At 58.7% G+C, this 19,262-nt stretch overlaps 1 protein-coding gene across 3 annotated transcripts in view; it reads right to left on the reverse strand.

Annotated features, from left to right (window-relative positions):
- PRDM16 (PR/SET domain 16) overlaps window positions 1-19,262 on the reverse strand; it is a gene marked incomplete at its 3' end in the record, with an annotated part of 319,136 nt that overhangs the window by 194,830 nt on the left and 105,044 nt on the right. The window lies entirely within an intron of this gene.

Here is a 19,262-nt window from a genome sequence, read left to right on the forward strand (position 1 = left end):
GTCACGCCACTTGCCCCTGCCCCCCCTTGGGCTGGTGCCCCTAGGACAGACAACCTGACTGTGGGGACCCCCACGGGCTGCAGAGGGACCGGCCCTCTGAACGTGGGACATGCAGGGCAGAACGTCCCCTCCACAGTCCCCATCACTGCAACAGCCCGAGGGGCTGAGATCCCTGTACAGACAGGCACACTGAGGCTGGGGGCGGTGGTGGAGTGACATTTTCAAGGCAGAGCCAGGATTTGCATCCAGGGCTGTGGAAACGGGTCTTGAGGCCACGCAGCCTTAAGGCCAGTGAATCGGGCAAAGGGCCTTCCGGCGGTTGCTGCCCACAAGCAGGGATCATAACTAAATCTGAAGGCAGCTGCCTTAAAGCAGCGTGCGCTCCTACGCTAGCTCTGCCCAGCGACCCTGAACTCCAAATGTACTTGCTTCCCCCTTGAAACTCTCAATGGAAGCACAGTGGCCTCCGTGGGAGCAAAGCGTCAGTATCTGCACCAAGCGCGGAGGCCAAAGGCACTGAGATCGTAAAGCTAGCTGCTCAAAAGGAAACTGGCCTTACATTTAGGTCTTTAGCCCATTTTGAGTTTCTTTTTGTGTACGGCATTCGGGAGCGTTCTAATTTCATTCTTTTACATGTAGCTGTCCAGTTTTCCCAGCACCACTTATCAAAGAGGCCGTCTTTTCTCCATTGTATATTCTTGCCTCCTTTATCAAAGGTAAGGTGACCATATGTGCATGGGTTTATCTCTGGAAAACACAGGCAGAACACTCTATGACATAAACCACAGCAAGATCCTTTTTGACCCACCTCCTAGAGAAATGGAAATAAAAACAAAAATAAACAAATGGGACCTAATGAACGTAAAAGCTTTTGCACAGCAAAGGAAAACATAAACAAGACGAAAAGACAACCCTCAGAATGGGAGAAAATATTTGCAAATGAAGCAACTGACAAAGGATTAATCTCCAAAATATACAAGCAGCTCATGCAGCTCAATATCAAAAAAACAACCAACCCAATCCAAAAATGGACAGAAGACCTAAAGAGACATTTCTCCAAAGAAGATATACAGACTGCCAACAAACACATGAAAGGATGCTCAACGTCATTAATCATTAGAGAAATGCAAATCAAAACTACAATGAGATATCACCTCACACCAGTCAGAATGGCCATCATCAAAAAATCTAGAAACAATAAATGCTGGAGAGAGTGTGGAGAAAAGGGAACACTCTTGCACTGCTGGTGGGAATGTGAATTGGTACAGCCACTATGGAGAACAGTATGGTGGTTCCTTAAAAAACTACAAATAGAACTACCATACGACCCAGCAATCCCACTACTGGGCATGTACCCAGAGAAAACGATAATTCAAAAGGAGTCATGTACCACACTGTTCATTGCAGCTCTATTTACAATAGCCAGGACATGGAAGCAACCTAAGTGTCCATCGACAGATGGATGGATAAAGAAGATGTGGCACATATATACAATGGAATATTACTCAGCCATGAAAAGAAACGAAATTGAGGTATTTGTAGTGAGGTGGATGGAACTAGAGTCTGTCGTACAGAGTGAAGTAAGTCAGAGAAAAACAGATACCATATGCTAACACGTATATATGGAATCTAAAAAAAAAAAAAGGTTCTGAAGAAACTAGGGGCAGGACAGGAATAAAGACGCAGACGTAGAGAATGGACTTGAGGACACGGGGAGGGGGAAGGGGAAGCTGGGACAAAGTGAGAGAGTGGCAAGGACATATATACACTACCAAACGTAAAATAGATAGCTAGTGGGAAGCAGCCGCATAGCACAGGGAGATCAGCTCGGTGCTTTGTGACCACCTAGAGGGGTGGGATAGGGAGGGTGGGAGGGAGATGCAAGAGGAAGGAGATACAGGGATACATGTATACGTATAGCTGATTCACTTTGCTATACAGCAGAAGATACCACAACACTATAAAGCAATTATACTCCAATAAAGATGTTAAAAAAAAAAAAAAGGAAACTGACTGGGCTCCTCCACCCAGGGCACTCACACAGCAGGGGCACTTGGAGGGGTGGAATTAATGAAATGACGTTGCATTTTGTAACTGCGAATTTCTTTCCCAGGCCTAACAAGGGGCTAATGCGCTGGGCTAGAGCCTCTGGGAAGTTCTTTTGGAGGCGCAAGCTGGCGGGGCTGGCACACTGGCCCCTGTGTGGACGCGTCCACCTGCCTGAAAGCCTCCTCCACCGACACCGTCCTTCAGGCTCTGGGTCCTGACTTGGCCGGTGGCTCCTTGGCCTTCTGTGGGCCCTGCCTGCCTTCCTGGGAGCTGGCGTACGGTGGAACACACAGGTGGCGTGCTCTCCTCCGTGCACCCCCACGTGGGCTGCTCAGCGACTCAGAAGGGTCCTCGCTTCCTGGGCCAGACCCCGGGCTCGAGGAGCCCCTGCAGGGGGTTGGAGTCCCCAACTCCAGTCACCTCGCCTCCCCTGGAGCTGTTTCCTTACTGCTGCTCAGGAAACAGACTGATGGTCCACAGGAAAGTAAACGAACGGTACACCTGCCGTTTCCTACAGCAGCCAGGTCTCTGCCCTGCCGAGGGGCCCTCCCACTCCCCACACCAGACATGCAAGGGTCCCCGGGTGCCTCGCTGCCAATAAACGTGTGCTTGCTCGTCCCCGAGGGCACAGGTCCAAGCCCACCCGGCAGCCTCCCCTGGAAACAGCCTCGCTCAGCCTGGGACTCGGGCACGGCTGTGCTTTCTCCCCAGCTTCCAGCCAAAGCTGCACAGTAAAATCAGAGACCGTCGAAAATGCTCGCGCTCTGCCACAGTTCTGTGCTGAGGAGCTCGTGAGCGTTCTGGAACAGGGGCTGTGAGGCTAGGCCCCGAGACACCTTGAAAGGGCCAGGACTTGCCGTCTACACGGGCATCGTTCTTGCACGGGCACCTGGCAGGCCTCCCCCACTCCATGGACGGGAGGGACACATGGGCCCCAGGGAGCAGTGGCACAGCCAGACTACCCGTGACACCCCGAAACGAAGGCAGCGCGCCAACAGCCCGATTCCATTCCTAAACACCCACTCTCGGGCACTGACGCTCGGGGACCCCCTCACGTTCACCGGACAGCCCTTCGGGGTCAACACAGGAGAGGTGTGACCGGGCTCAGGTCTGTGGGGGTCAGTGGGCTCTCAAAGGCCACCATCGGCAGCTCTGTGACCCCCGACAAGGCGCCTTTGCTGAGAGACTTGGGACAGCGGTGCTGCTTGGTGCCGTCAGGGACACGAACGAGGTGGGGTGCTGTGAACCGGTCCACGACTCCAGGAACCCCTGGGGAAAGCGAGCCTCATCGTGGGCTGGTCAGGGCCCAGCTGGACCAGGCAGGGGTGGCGGCTGTGCACCTCGCTCTCTGCAAAGCCCTGGAAGTCTGGAGTCGGGGCCCTTTGCGTCCCCCAGGCTTTCGGTTCCCCTACGAGAGGGTTAACTGCACGGGACCCCGAGATTCCGGCCGCTAATCCGGCACATGCGGCCCACACTCCGAGGGTAGAGTGGGCAATGGTCAGCCGGCTCCCCTCGCTGTGGGGGACCGTGAATAGCAAATCAGCTTGTCCAAGTGGGCAATTACCAGGGGCCGAGCCAGCCTGTCCTCGGCTCCCCCCAGAGGCACCCCAGCCCCCAAAACCTCACACATACCACTTTCCTTTCATCTCCTCCAGGCCTGCCTGAGAATCAGATCCTGCCTCGTTCCTAATTCTTATTCTTTTTAGAAAACGGATTAGGAAAATCTCATCTGGAAAATTAATTAATGTGTGAATTCAACAAATATTTACTGAGCGCAGCACTTCGTTAAGTATTTAGTTTTTACATAACTTGTATGTTTCCCCCTCCCACTTTCGGTTGGCTGGTCAAGTTTCCGGCTGGTCCATTTCTGTATTTCACGCGTTTAGTTGCTATTTCCAATAACATTATTCTCTAATTCAACTATTAAGATATATTCTTGCATACCCAGTCGGCCACCAAAGCACATATTAAACCTCGAAATTTTAAGTGGAGACAGAAATCAAATGGCCTTGCCAGACGACTGCGGTCAGGCGTCCTTGGCGGCCACGGCCCCACTAACCCGGGTGACACGGCCCACGGTCCCAGGAGATCGCAGGAGACGGGGACTCTCTGGAGGCCCTTGATGAGTGCCCAGCGATTGTGTCCGCTGTCATCCCACTGCTGGCACTGGGGATTATTTTCAATGCCCCATTTTCCCGTCCCCCAACCCTCCTGTCACTGGCTGTAGGTAAGTACACCCTCCTGGAGCAGCCCCCGCCCCCAGCCAGACAAAAGTGAACTGGCCTCCTCTTTCCCCAAGAAAGGAAGCCGAGCCTTTTCATGGGCTGTGAATGGGGCCCCTCATTTAGGCCGCATTATACCCGGGCCTTCATTTCCCCTTTCCTTCTTTCCCGCATTCAGGGGGGCTCTGACTTCAACTAATTCAATGACAATCCCGCCAGGCCTTCCCAGCTCCCGACCCGGGAGCACATTGTCTGGGGTGCAGGCTTCCCCTCGGCCGGGTCCGCTCTCCAATTAGCCAACTGCTGGGCCTTCTGTCCTCCCCGCTCCTCCCTGCCAGCCGCTCATTTTTAACCATTTCCTTTTGAACCGGACTGCGGAGGGCCCTTGGGGGAGAGCCTGGCGCCGGGTCAGCCGACCCGGGCTCAGGTCACACTCGTGCTGCAGAACCGGCACTGGCCTCGCAGAAAACGTGAAGACCAGGCATAGGCGGGCAGCCAGGCTCTGCTGTCCCGACCTCAGCCCACGCTGTCCTCCTGGGACGGCGAGGTGGCCGAGGCCTGCAGCTGCTCCTGAGGCGTCAGCACTGCCTCGGGGCCGGTTTGGGATGTCTTAGAGCTTTGGTCCCGATGACGGCTTTCTTCTGAATGTCGACACTGCATCTCTGACCCCCAAGCCAATCTCTCCTGCTTGAAGAAAAAGCGTCCCAAGGCCTGCAGGGAGCCACGTTCCCTCTGGTTTTTTCCGTCGCAGGTTCACGGAGTTCGTACGCACACCCACACGCACACGTGCGCACGCACAACGGGGCTCAGACGAGGCGGGTGTCGGAGAGTGGTCAACCCAATCCCCATGTTTATTCCACTGCTGTGATCTTCGAAAGAAAGACGTTGGAATTGGCTAAAAATGTCAACCCTGGGCTCTGACTTGGGTTAGCAAGGTTGTCATCAACTAAAGCCCTCCTGGGTCCCCACCCCTCATGCGCCCAACACAGGCACGGTTCCTCTTGGTGTCAGGAGGAGACCTGGCCGGGTGAGTTTGGGCACCAGCATCCACGCAGAGACACGGCACCGGGTGTGCGTCACCACTGGTTCCTCTCCTACAACACCTGGGGATGACTCAGTGCAGGTATTTGCTCTCTGAGGGTCTGTTATGAGCTGAATTGTGTCATCCCCCCACCATTCATAGTTGAAGTCCTAACCCCAGCACCTCCTAATGTGACCTGATGTGGAAATAGAACGCTTACAGATGTAATTAGTTAAGATGAGGTCATGCCGGGGTGGGTGGGCCCCGGGGACAGGTCCCCCCTGAGAGGCTGCGGAGGGACCACGGCCCTGCCGACATCCTGATCTGGGACCGCCAGCCAGCCTCCAGACTCTGAGAGGGTGTCTGGGTGAAGCTGCCCATCGCGGGCACTTTGCTGCCACAGCCCTAGGGCCCAGCGCGGGCAGCTCTGGGCGCAGCAGCTACCTCCTTACTGTCACGCGCCCTGCGTTCAGAAACATTCAGTATCCAATCGACCAATTGGCCGATTGTACAGGGAGAACTCACCAAGGCCGCCTTGGCCGTCACATCCTTATTTTCCAAGTCCTCATTGTTTGCTAAATCCAGTGTCTGAGGAGTGGGGTGGAGTCGTCTGAGGGGTACCTACTAAAGACCCCGCCCAGCCCCCTGCTTCTGCGTAACCTCCCGGAGAACTTGGTGAGCAAACCAGCATGTGGCTTTCCGCACCGCTCAGGAGGAGGTGGGAGGGAGACGGTACGCATATGCCTCCATGCATCCCTGTGGCTTCAAGGCTGGGTACCTCAACAGAGATGAGAAGGCCGTCAGGGGGGCAGAGCTTCTGTGCGGAGAGACAGGGGCCAGGTGCTGGGGCTGGAGCCGCTGAGGGCCCCATGCTGACCCTTCAGTCCAGAGGATGTACCAGCCTTGCCCATCCCAGGGAGCAGACTTTACAGGAATACGTAAATGCAAAGGTTGCCGTGTGGGGCCCACGCATCTTGGCCTGTGTTTTGAATGTATTGAAAGTAGGCGTTTCTTATTTCCAAGGGGTCCCCTGAAAGGGGCACATTCGGGTCCTCCAGCGAGGCAGTTCCCAAGGCTGAGAAGACTCGCGTGCATTTCAGCTCACGGTGGAAAGAGAGAGAACGAGTTCTACGGAAATTTAACCACCACGTGGTGGTGGAGGGACGTCCAGTGAAAAATTACTCACTTTCTCTTCCCCCCAGATCCAGCAAAGAAATCTCTCCCCCACTCTCCACTTCCCCACCTCTCAAAGGTGAATACCAGAGTATTCAAATGACACACGCCTTCAGGACAATTCACTTCAATCCTTGCTTAGCAAGTGGAGAAACCGAGGCCCAGAGATGGGGCTGGCTGCGCGGGTCTCCATCCACGGCACGGCTCCCCCCCGCCTCGTGACACAGACATCTCGGTAACCTGTATGCTGCCTCTTAGAAAACCTCATGAATTTATCTGATGTTTAAAAGGAACAACAAGAGAAGGCTGGATGCGGCCATTCTAACCCTCATCTACTCAGCGTTAATGGGGGTGATGCCATCCTGATAACAGCATGGTAGGTCCTGGCCGTCCTGGGGCTTTGAAGGCCCTTGAAGGTAAAGGGTTCAAGAACTGCCCCAACTCATGCAGGGCCAGGCAGCCAGCAGCCTGGCCAGGTCTCCCTGCACGTCCCCGCGTCTGCCGGATTCTCCCAGCGTGAGGGACGCATCTGTTTACTGGAAACAGGTGACAAGAGCAAATCCCAGTCTGGGAGCAGGAGTCTGATGTTCTAGGGGGCAGCCGGAAAGCCCTCCCAACCTCCGACCTCCACCCGGGAGGCACAGGGCGCTGGCGGGGCGCGGGGGTGGCTTAGCACAGCCGAGCCCCAGAGGGCAGTGGGCCCCTCGCTGCAGGGAGCCCTGCCTGGTGGATGTGTGACTTCCGTGGACCTGGACAGGCACAGCTAAAGCAAGGAAGCCAGAGGTGCTGGGGTCAGTGCTCTGGGCTCAACCCCAGGGTGCAGAGGTGGGGAATCCTCCGGACCCAGCGCACTAGCTCGGATGGGTTGGGAAGCCACACTCAGTAAAGGCGGAGGCACGAGCGGGTAGGAGGTGCTGACCCAGAGCAGGACGTGCCCCATCCTAGTGGGTCCAGCTGGAGAATCAGCCTCCCCTGTCCCAGCACGGAGGACCCACACGAGGGAGCGGCTGCGAGAACCGTGCAGCTCTGTTGGGGAGCAGAAGCCCAGGCTCCCCAGGCCTCCCTAGGCCTGACCGGCCAGCTGATGGGGTGAGCCCATCTTCAATGTATTCTAGGTTCCAAGAAGGATTAAATTAGGAGGTCAATCCAAGACAGACCTTCAAAAGTTGGGGAATTCTGGTGTTGTCTTCGGGCTGTCAATGGGCCCCGGGTTCCCGCAGGAGCCTCTCCGGTTGGGGCCTGGTGTGGACTGTACGTCTGTCTGGGTGAAGCAAGTGTGGGAGAAGGCAGGGAGTCCGGGCTGCCAGGGTGTCACCGAGAAACTAGTGACTCTACCAACCTCAGTCCTGCAAGGCCCTTTGAGGGCTTGCTGCTCCAAGGGGCCGTCCCGCATCCTCAGTGCTGACTCAGAAGCCCCAGTGAAGACCAGAGTCCAGACCTCACCAGGGACTGGTCCCTGAGGGCTACCGGACTGACGGGGGAGCAGCAGAGGCACTGGGAGCTTAGCTGGCCCAGCGGCCCTTGGACAGGCCAGGCCCAGGCTGGGCTGCCCTCCCGAATGCCCAGGTCAATTCCTCGTGGGCTGGAGATTCCACCTCTTAGCCCCGGTGCCGCGTGTCCTCCATCCCTGGACGAGCTTTCAAGTCAGTGCCACGAGAGTCTCCCCCATGGCGATGCAGGCTTTATGGACAAGGCAAATACGTTCCCCTCAGCATGGCAGCCCCTATGATACAATCAGTGGAGTCTGAAGGCTTTTATCAAAATGCAAAACAGACCCCTTTTCCGTCTCCCTCCTCGAAGGAAGGCAACGAGGTTCACGCTCCCTGAGCTGCCTCCCCAGCGTCCTTGTGGCCCATCCCTGTGGTTGCTGTCGTCGTCATCCTCCCCCTCCCCCTCCTCCTCTATCCCCCCCGGCCTCTCAGCCATCCCTCGCCCTCTGCCCGTCCACCTGTGAGCTGCCACCCCAGAGCTCAGCGGCCTCCCCCGGGCGCTCCGGGGCCACAGCCATTTCATCACCGTTATTTTTACTTAAGTCCAGCGTGCCTCATACTTTGTCCACGAGGTTTTACTTCGGCCCTGAAGGAGGCCAGGGCAGGGGGCTTGGCCACCTTGCCTGGACCCCGCCCCTGCAGGCCTCACCCTCTCTGACGAGCCCCATCCTTCCCCACGGCAACGCACAGTTCCCATCCCCGCGGACCCTGAGGTGCGCCATTGAGAACGAACCAGCCGGCGTCCTAATACCCGTCCACCCCCACTTGGCAGTGCTCTCCCGGGCCTCCACTGAGTACCGGCTGAAAGGAAGGCTGATAAATTAGTCTAGAGGGAAACAAGGCGGCTTCTACTTGTAAAAGGTCATTGCGACTTTGTTCTGGGTGAGGGTTTATCTCAGCTGCCGCGGGGACAGACAATGCCTTGGGCCTAAAAGGCAGAAATCTTAGCTCTGCTCCTGAAATGACTGTGCTGATAAGCCGGAATGGACTTTAGAAAGATCTAAATGGGAAAGGAGTGGATGTAGGTATTGTTCAACATGATTGAACAGGGATGACACAATGGGATGTGCAATTAAACTGGGCATTAGCCCAGAAGGCAGGAACGCAGACTGAAAGCCAGACAAAGGTGCTCCCGTGGCCCGCTCAGGGCTGGTGATCCTGGCCCTGCCCTGGCAGCCGGGCAAGGGGCACAGCCGGGATAGCAGGACAGCAGGACGGGAGCCCCGCGTGCCCTGGGCGCTGCTGTGGAGGCTGGTGCCTCTCTTCAAGCCAACCCCCTGGAAACACGGTGGCACGTGTCACAGGGGGACAGGCACACAGGTGAGCAGGGACCGGCACGCTGGCTCCTATGATGATGACAGGGCATCCTGTCTTAGCATCTTCCCACGCGGAGGAGCAGACGCGACCACCAACACCAATGCACATCCTGTCGGCTGACTTAAACCGTCACCTTTAGGACGTTTTCTTCACTGTGCTCTAAGCAATATGAGGGCCGGGCGGGACGCCGCCCCAGGACACTGGCTCCGGGGGGTCCCGCGGGGCCTGCTGCCGTGCGCCCAGACTGACCTCTCACCCGGAGAGGCCCTCCTGGCCTGACCTGGCCTCGATCAGAGCAAACCCAGCTGCATCTCAGTGCCCAGCAGGGCCCCAGAGAGTGGAGGGAGCCCTACGCCAGCCCCGAGCAGAGCAGGAGAGGGTGGCCTGCTGGGGGACCCTCCGACAGCTGCTGCCCCTGGACGCGTGGTGAGCGGCTGCATCACCCTGGTTTCTGCTGAGGCCGAGGTGGCCTGTGACACGCTGAGAGCATTCCTAACCTGGGGATGACCAGCCCACAAAAATTCCCAACCCAAGAGAACCTTTGATAAGCAGGTCTGGCTGGGAGGTCCACGCCCTTGTCCCGTGACCCAGGGAGACCTTTTATGGCCTGCGAGGCCTGGGATGCTCAACTGACCCAGCAGGGAGGGAGGCCCAGGGAGGGGGTGGACGATGGGCCAGCCAAGGCCGTGCTGGGGGTCCCCGGGGAGGCTCCTGGCCAGTAGCTGCCGGCTCTCAGGAGGGGCCACCCTCCCGGCCCGTCCTGCTCTCTGCGAGGCCACTGCTGGGAAAGTACTTGAAATAATCTTTCCGTGTATATAAGCGACACTGCAGATGCCTCAGTCTTAGCAGGTGGGTCCCACCACTTGCTTCCTGCCTGGGGGAGGCGGGCTCAGCCCAGAGAGGGCCGGCCAGAGGCAGCCCAGGCCAAACCTGAGAGCTACCCCCGCTCGGCCGGCGGTGTGGGTGCAGACAGAGGAGGCTGAGGGGTACGTCTGAGCCACTCCACACCTTACTGGTCCCCGCTTCCCTGGAGGAGCTGGGGCCTGGGCCATCACCCACTGGACCGGGTGGTGGGGGTGGAACGCCCACGAGGGCTGGGGGCTGCTCTAACTGCGGCGGCTGGTGCACGGGGCCAGCGCGGCTGGCCCAGTCTCCGTTCTCAGCATGTGTTGGCTGCAGGAACTACAGGGGTAAGCGGCAAGGCAGAAGGGTGCCGCCTGGGGCTTCCCTGTCTGGTCCCTCGCCCCTGTGCTAACTTACCATGTGACCCTGTGGGACCCCCTTCCCTTTCTAGGGCTCGGGGTTCCCACCTGCACAGTGAGGGGGAGAAATGGTGATGCCCCAAGTAATCTCCAGGCGTGACACAGACGATCGGTGCCCGGGAAGCACCCCCTGCCCCAACCTTGACCATCAGGCCATGCCCTTGGGGGGGTGTCGGGTCCCTGGGCAGTCTCCAGCAGGCTCCCCCCCGGAGGACAGCAGTGCCAGTGGCCAGCTGTCGGGGTGCGGGTGGGATCGCTCCGGGGCCCCTTCCCGGCCTCACCTGCCGCCCAGAGCTCCACCAGGAGGACAGTGGGGCCGCCGGGCTGCGCCTGGCTCCGGGCTTGGGGGCAGTGGTGGAGGGGTGCGGGGGCAGGAGCAGGGAAATCCACGGTAAGCCCTTTCTTGGGGCTTCCACCCGGGAATGGAGACCTCCCAGTGGCCCCTCTTCCACTGCTAAATAGAATGCAGATTCCTGGGGACCCCCGTCAGGAATTCTAACCCACTAGGTAAGGGTGGGGCCCCGAATCTGCATTTTGAAGGTGACTGGAGGATCCTCAGCACGACCGTTTGAGACCCGCAGCTCCGTGGGACCCACGCCTGAGGTGAGCAGGTGGCAAAGATGTCCTTTTAGATTCCTGGACTTTGCGCCTTGCAGGCTGATGGCCTGGGGCGGGGACCCCATGGTTCCTGCCTGAACACGTCTCCCCCTGCCAGCCAGGCCCCAGGCGCCCTGGGACCAGATCAGGATCCTGGCTCCAGAGAGGCTGATGGCTCTCTCCGGGGTCCAGAGAATTCCACAGCGGGGCACCCGAGGGGTGGACACTAATGCCCGCCAGGCCCTGCTACGGTCCATCGGTCTGGGACTTGGGATCTACTTACAGACAGAATGAGGACCACGGAGTAGAAAGCGCCTTGCGTGGCCAGCGTGTGCACACAGCAGGGGCCTAATGAACGCCAGGCCTTCCCCTCTCGCCCACGCTTTGGGCCACAGAGCAGCTGTCCAGTCAGCCTGCCCCAGCCTCGCCAGTCCCGCCCAGCACAGGGACCCAGGTGCCCTTGCCATCGTCCCTGAACGTGTGATCCCCATTTCCCTTAAAGAAAAAGGAGGCGGGAGGGCAGGAAGAGGTGACAGAGCACCCCATGCTTGCCGGCTTTCTGGGAGCCAGTGGGATAGGCTGAGCCCAGGTCCCCTGGGGAGGCTGAGCGGCCACCCGGAGGAGAAGCCATCTTGCCCTCCTTCCACCTTCCCACTCGCTCCCTTCTGACAACCCCAAGGCTATTTCCACGTCTCTGGTTCACAAGCAGCCTGCTCCAGGGTAAGGGCGGGCTTGTTGTCACTGGTGTGAGTGTGTGTGTGTTCCTGTGTGTGTGTGTGTGTGTGTGATACAGATGGTAACATACCATTTAAGAAGTTGGTATTCATGGACGTCTCTCGAATATGAAAAGAAAATATTTATTTCCTTTTTCGCTTGTGAATCAGAATGCTCTATTTAAAGAAAGTACCCTCTGCTGGACTGTGTCTGAGTTATTACCCCTTAAGGAAATAAAGAAGAACTACCAGGGAGGTATTCTTAGTCATTCTCTCTCCTTTTTCCGAAAATTCCTTATATACCCGTGCCTCGGAGCTGGGCCTAAGATAGTGCAGGATTTCATGGCATTCTTGGGCTAAAAACGTCTGGACCTGATGTCATGGTGCTTGGGAGAGATGGCAGAGGGTCTGCGCTGGGAGTGGTTCCCGAGGAAACGCGAGGGCATGGGTTTCTGTGTCCCCAGCCCCGCTGCACAAGCACAGCCAGGCCGCCTCCCACTCGGCCCTGTTCCCACAGGACAGCCCCTCTCGTCGGATCCGGATTCCTGTTTGACAGCCTGGGAAGAGGTCCCCAAACCTGTTATCATCCAGGTGTTTCCACGGTGTGTGAACATTCACTGGGCGGCAGCTTAGACTTTGGACGCTTCCTGAATACACGTTACGCCTCCTAAACACATTCAGAAAATCATTCCAGGGGGACAAAAAGGCCCTGCCATGTTTCTAGGTCTAAAATAAAATTCCAGACCACGCAGAAGGAGGGTCAGAGTCAGGGGTGAATTAGCCGGCTGGGCAGAGGAGGGCAAAGTAAAGGGAGACTCCGGGCTCCCGTGTCCCTGCGGGGCGGGATGCTGCCGGGATGGTCCCAGTGTGTAACCTGGTGCCACGGAGAGAAAGGACAGAAAAGACTGGGGACTGAGAATACCAAGCCCTGTGAGTAAGGCCGTCAGACCAACAAGAGGCCCAGCCTTTACAGTGGAGACCGGTCCTGGCCCCCTTCCCCAACAGGCTTTCCCGCACGGCTGGAATTCCAAGAGTAAACACAGCAAGATGGTCTAAGACCCAAAAACAAAGAAGCAAAGAAGCATTGCCTCGGCATGGCCCGAGAGCACTTGCCCCGCGGGCTTCAGGGTGGAGGCTGAAGTGTGATCCTTGCACCAGGATGAACGTGGACGAGAGAGGGTAGGAAGTGTGCTCGTGTGTGTGCAGCACGGAGCACGGCCACCTGTACTTGGGCCGCAGGGGTGGCTCTGGGACAAGCCGTTCCCCGCAGTAGCATCGCCTGCGGAGTATCTGGATGCCCCCAGCGACCCGACCCAGATCGTCCCCCTTGCCTCCCGGGGCCCCTGGTGCAGATGCTGGAGGTCCGGAAGGATCCCCCGCTTCTTCTTTCCAGACTGGCTATTCTCACCCCCACGGCACATTCTAACTTCCTAGAAGTTTTCACAAACCCAGTGCTCAGGGAGGTTTCTTGGGACTTTTGGTTCAAAACCAGGACAGTCCTGGGCAAAACAGACACGGCTAGTCCCTCATCTGGCCAAAGCCTGGCGTCTCTCGGGTGAGGTCTGGGCACCTGCTTTTCTGATGCTCCAGGCGATTCCGTGTGAGGCTCTCGGATGGAGACCTCTGCTCTCAGGTCTCAGACGCCCGGGAAACGTCTGAAGGGCAGTCCTGACCTTCAAGTACCAGCTGTCACATTTTGCTCTGCAAACTTAGCAGACGCTGTCTAGAGCCAGGGCTTGTCCCTCCTCCCAGGCTGCGTGACCCTCCTCTCGGGGTCACCTGGAGCAGTGGGGGGCTGCTGAGCCCAGCTTTCCTCTCTCACCGTCCTGGGGCCACAGGTCCATCCACGGGTGGGCTGGGGCTGAAAGAGCCGGGGATTCTGTGGCTGTCGGCAGTTCAGGGCCACAGAGGAGGTGCCCGCCGGCTGGACACCAGCTCTGCTTCCACAGGGCTGCTGGCGAATGACATGCCTGCGGGTGCAGACCAGCCGCCACTGCTGCTGTTCCTCCTGGAGGTTGAGCACCTCCTTCCTGAGCCTTGGGGAACGGCCAGGCCTGGCCATAGGGGCGCTGGCTGCCTCAGCTCTTTGGAGGCCGGACAGGCGCCCACAGCGCCAGGAGGTCAGTGCAGGGGGCAGGGCGCTGGGAAGCTCAGGCTCCCGGGGCTACCAGGTGCATCCAGGATCTTTCAGGTGACAAGTCCAGCACGTGTCTGTCTCCCGGTGGACGGGATTTCTCGTTTGGTCCTTATGCGGCAGGGACTAGAGAGAAGCGAAGCCCATTCCCAAGAGCCTCGGGAACCCTGTCCCAGGGGTAGGTGGGTGCTTGGTTATAACAGGAGTCACTGCTGCCTGAGCCCAGGCCTTGATGGCCTTGGGGGCAGGGAGCCCCCGGGGTGTTGGTGAATCGTGCTCACATTCAGGGGTGTGGTAAGTTCAGCAGGAAAGAGGACAGGGTCCTTGAGGCCAGAGCGTGAGGGTGTAAATGCAGGAGAAGAAGGAAGTGGAGGCCCGTTCCCCACGGAGACCTGGGGCCAGCGCTGAGGTGCCCACGTGACTCCCGGCCAGGCTGGGGCAGGTGCCAGGGCGCAGAGGCCAGCCCCGCCCAGGAGCTCCTGCCCCTCCCCGTGTCGCACTGAATTTGGTCTCAGCCAGTCTTACATTAGCAGCAACGTCTCATAATCTGAGCGTGCGCGGCTGGGTAGCAGCTTTTGCCTGGAACATCCCCTGCCCTAGCATCTCGGGATGTGCTGGCAGCCCGTGGTCCTCGGGGGTGGCCGGTGGGTCCTGGCCCTCGCCAGAGCCATGCAGGGGGAGCCCTGGACCCCAGAGGAGCTGGCTTGGGGGCCGTGTGATGGTAGCACCCGAGAGACAGGGAAGCCTGAGGCCTTGGGGCAACTCCCCCTGTGACCCTGGAGCTTCCCACGGGCCCTGGCCCAGACACGGCCATTTGTTGATTGAGCAAATGAACACGTATATTAATATTCAGGAACCATAGCCAACGGGATGAGGTAATCCACTCAAGTCAGTTCTTCAGATAATTGAAGCCCCATCAATTCACGTTAACGTTTTCCACCAGCTCCTTAAACAGAGGCAGACGCATTTTTTTTCGACAGATGATGCTTGAGTGCCAGCTACAGGCTGGGCAAAGCTCTGGGCACCGGAGAGCCTGCCTTTCTGGGGGAGACAAGCGCTGCACCAGGAAACAAACAGAACCGGGTGCTTGCGGTGTGCAAACCACTCCTGCCACCTCCCCGTGGAGACCAGCACAGCTGCAGGGCCCCGCCTCGGGGGCAGGTGGCGCCTCTGAGGAGAGGGCGCCACAGCCCAGCTCCCTCTGGGCTGTCGCTCGCAGCCACCTCTTAATTAGCAAAATAAACAGCACGATGATAAATGTCATGATTTACTCAACAAATGATCAAAATCATTGTTTTTCAGACCCCAGGGCAATAAAATGCAATCACTGGGTGATTTATTCTGGGCAGGCTGTGTCTGGGGGGAGGGGTCCGGGAGTTCGAGCATCCTCCCGGGCACGAGGACAGACGACCTTCCTTTGAGATGGAGCCCACGGGGGCCGTTTCCACACACCCCACGCTCCCATCTGCGTCCAAGGATGCGGCTGCCAGGTCCGGGGAGCTCGCAGAGCCCATCTGTGCTTTCTTCCAAAATGACAGGGAGTCACTTCCTGGTGTCCCCCAAAGCACCCGGTGGGAGTGGGGGAAGGTTTAGAGTCATTGAATGTTCCTGACGCCCACATGGGGAGGAAGGGCAGATGAACAGAGGGGGGAGGGTGCCAGCCGCGGGGCACACATGCACCTCCCCATTTTGCTCAAGTAAAATTCCTACGTGAAACAAGGCTGCTCCTGCCACCTTGACCCTGAAAATGCCAGGTCACTCATGCTGCCCCAGCAGGGACAGAGGCATCGTGTCACCGGAAACCGTGTGCACCACAAAAAGAGAAAAGGAGATGGGACCCTTGGATTTTAGTTCAATGGAATGGTCCGCGATAGGAATTCTGTTCTCTGGGTAGAAAGAAAATTGTTTCCATGGTGTACCAAAAGGAGGGTAGGAATAATCGGTTTGACCTTGATTTTGAGCCCGTCCCCCGAGGGACACCCACCCTGTGCCTGCAAGGGGCTGTCTCTGGACCCCCCTCTCCTGCTGGACCCCAACACCAGACCTCACAGGAGCAAGCACACTCCGAGCCCGGCCAGGCCACAAAACGCTCCCACCACCCTCCGCCCCTCAGGGATCCAGATCCTCCCAGGCGCTTCCTCAGAGCTCCTTTGCCACCTTCGCTACAACGTCATTACCTGTTCTTTCTTCTCCGGGAACTAAACGTCATGTAAATTGTAGTAAAACCAAATCAACCTGATTTACGAAGCTTCATTACCAGCATGAGATTCAACATCAACACACACACAACTCGGGACCGGACTGCAGGCCTTTGGGTATTGTCCCTGGGACCTGCCTCTGGCGGTCCTGCGTCTGCCCTGGCCTCCTTGGCTGTGACACTTAGGCCCTGACGTGTTGCTAGCGATTGTCTTGGTCGCCAGGCCTGCTCTGGGCTGAGCTGGCCGCAGGCCCGGGGAGAGCGTCCCAGCAGGGGCATATGAGGGCGTGGCCAGCGGCCTCACCTCGGGACTCCGGGGCTCGCTGGAGACCCTTCTGCGGTCCGGAGCCACAGAACGATCCAGGCTCTGGAGGCTGGGCTTTCCGCTCCTAATCTCGAGCCCTGTTTGCAGCAGAGCAAAGGCTAGGACCACGCCTGCCCTTGAAGGGGCAGCAGCCGGCCGCTCCTCTGGCCCAGACGCTGTCACACTCGAGCAGGGCACAGAAACAAAGTGAAACATCAGTCGCCTGTTTCAGGATGCGCGTGAGGCTCTTTGAGTTCCACCCCAGAGACCCACGGTGCTAGAAAGAAACCACCTAGACCTTATGATTTATTTCAAGCAAAAGCGGGTTCGCCCTGATTTTCGGGGTGCCTACTTCGTCCTCCCCCTCCTTCCAGCCCGATTCTGCCCTTGGGGCTCGGCCACGATGACGGTGACACAGACAGCTGCTCACGACCGCATTGGACGGGACGGGACAGGAGGCCGCGAAGCCCAGAGCAGGTGGTCAGGGCCCGGACTCGCCGAGGAAACAAAGTCAGATCCCGCCGGAGCGTCTGGAACTCTACGTGAGGACGTGGACGCGGCCGGCTCCGGGGGGAGGTGGCGGTCAGGTCACGGCCCCGGAATCAAGGCGCTGTCGGGGGAGGTGCCGTGGAGGGGAGCGTTCCCGCACGTACACGAAGGACAAGTGATATCGCAAAGTCAACAGGCACCACCGGGCAGATAAGAGCCACGGCCCGTACCAGGCCCGGCACCCAGGGCGGCGGCGATACGGGCTGTTTCTTTAAAAATAGAGCAAACAGAGGCCTGCATCAGAGCAGACAAGAGCCAGGTTGCCTCAAGGTCACCCATCGCACTACCCGTAGGGTCCGTTTACCCTGCAGCATCTGAAGGCGCCTCCTAATTCAATAGTCCAGGCCTTTCCGAGCACGCGACACAACACCCCCAAATTCCTTCCGAACAGCCAGGCGGGAAGGACAGGACAGGCCGCCTGCAAAAAGCCACTGAACAGCCCAAACCACTTACCTGTCACGTTGTCCAAAGATGCTCTCCTCGGCCCAGCGAGGGCCACCCTGTGGGTCTCCGAAGAGCACACGACCTGCCTCCAGGAGGGCCGCACCTCCCAACTCCTCACCTCCCACCTCACCTTGCTCCCACCTGGCCGGCCGCTTCTGCAGGTGACCTGACCTCGAGAGGCACACACGGCGTCGGGCGCCTGGGGACAGCAGGGCACGGTCCAGCCGGCCAAGCGGCGGCCTCCCCCACTCTGGACCGTTGTGAATTCTGGCTGGCCTGCTCTTCCGTCCATCTGGTCAACCCACTACCCCTCTAAACCTTCAAAGTCTACAGAGCTCAGGCTGTCAGCTGGCACCCGGTAGGGGCTTCTGTGTCCCCTGATGTCTACACTCCATGTGCTACCACAAGCCACACTCCACCAGCTTGCTGGACAGCGGGGGCGTCCTGCGTTCGGGGCACCCCCGTGTCCTTGTGAAGGGCATGGCGGTCTCAGGTCTGCGGCCACTGCCACCAGCACGTGCACCGACTCAGGCAGCCTCTTTGACCTTTACGGAGGGTTTCCAAAGCTGACGGGCCCGGGGGAGATGCTCAAGGGCTGCGGGGGGTCCAGGAGCTTCCCAGGGGTTAGGAAGAGGCCGTGCACATCTCTAGGGAGCAGCGGAGGCTCCAAGGCAGCCTTCCAAGCTGTAAAGACTCATGAGAGGGGAAAGATCCAGATTCGCCCCTTGCTGTACACAGAACGCCGAGACGCACAGCTTGGGAACTTCTCCAAAGCCACGGAGCAGCTGCGGGGAGTCGGCTCCCCTGACCCCCGCTGCCCTGGTCCACTGTAGGGGACACGGCTGCCGGCCACACAAGGCCCTCTTCCCTCCTTGGACAGCGCGCCCCTTCCTAGAACTGACCCCCGTCCAAGCACTTTTGGAAGTTGTGAAACACCCAGAAGGAATCTGCATTGGCATTTGCATTTTCCGTCCAGGCAGGGTCCCTGCCAAGAATACCACCGAGCATCGGCCCTGTGGAGCCAGCAGAAAGGCTAGGACCAGAGGGGAGAGCGCGCCTGTGGGGCCCACGGGCCTTCTGAGACCACCCTGAAAGCCCCCCCACTGGGGCCCAGCGACGCTCGTGGCCCGAGCAGGATACCTCCAGAGGGAGGGCCGCCTTTGGGGGTGTCAGTTGCCGCCCCCCACCTAACCAGCCTCCCTCTCCTGACCGCACATGGGCTCCAGGACCCTCGAGCCAGGCCCAGGTCGCCAGGGAAATGTTAACCACAAGGTGCGCCTCTCTGTCCCCGCTCGTCTGAGAAGCGCGGGCTGCTCTCAGGGAGCCCGCTGACCCGGGCAGGAGGCCCTTGGCATGGACGTGCCTGGGGCATCTGTGGCAGCGCGGCCACCAGGCACGTTTTACAAGCTGCCCCTGGCTGCTCCTGCCAGGAGGTGGGCCCCCATCTGAGGGGCTTTCCCGGGAGCAGAGGCTCCTGTTCTGGGAGAGGCCATCCATCTCTGAGGTTCTGCCGAGACTGCAGCCTTAGCACCTAAGATCCAGACGGGAAGCTCGAGGGGTTTAAGACATGAGCTCATTAAAGACACATTTCCGGGAAGAGAGCGGGCACAGCGGATGGGGGCTGCCAGGCAGCTACGAGGCCCTCTGGTGTTTTCGGAGTCGCGTCATGCAAGCCGCAGGATAAAATAAGCCTGGGAAATGTGACATTCGAACGCTCTCTCCTACCCAGCCTCCTGCCCCCGGCGGCTCAGCTCACCCGGCTTTATAAACAGATGGAGCGCGAGATAAAT

The sequence above is a fragment of the Grampus griseus genome (genome assembly GCF_964374135.1).
Source record: "Grampus griseus genome assembly, chromosome: 1".
In the NCBI taxonomy this organism is placed as follows: Eukaryota; Metazoa; Chordata; class Mammalia; order Artiodactyla; family Delphinidae; genus Grampus; species Grampus griseus.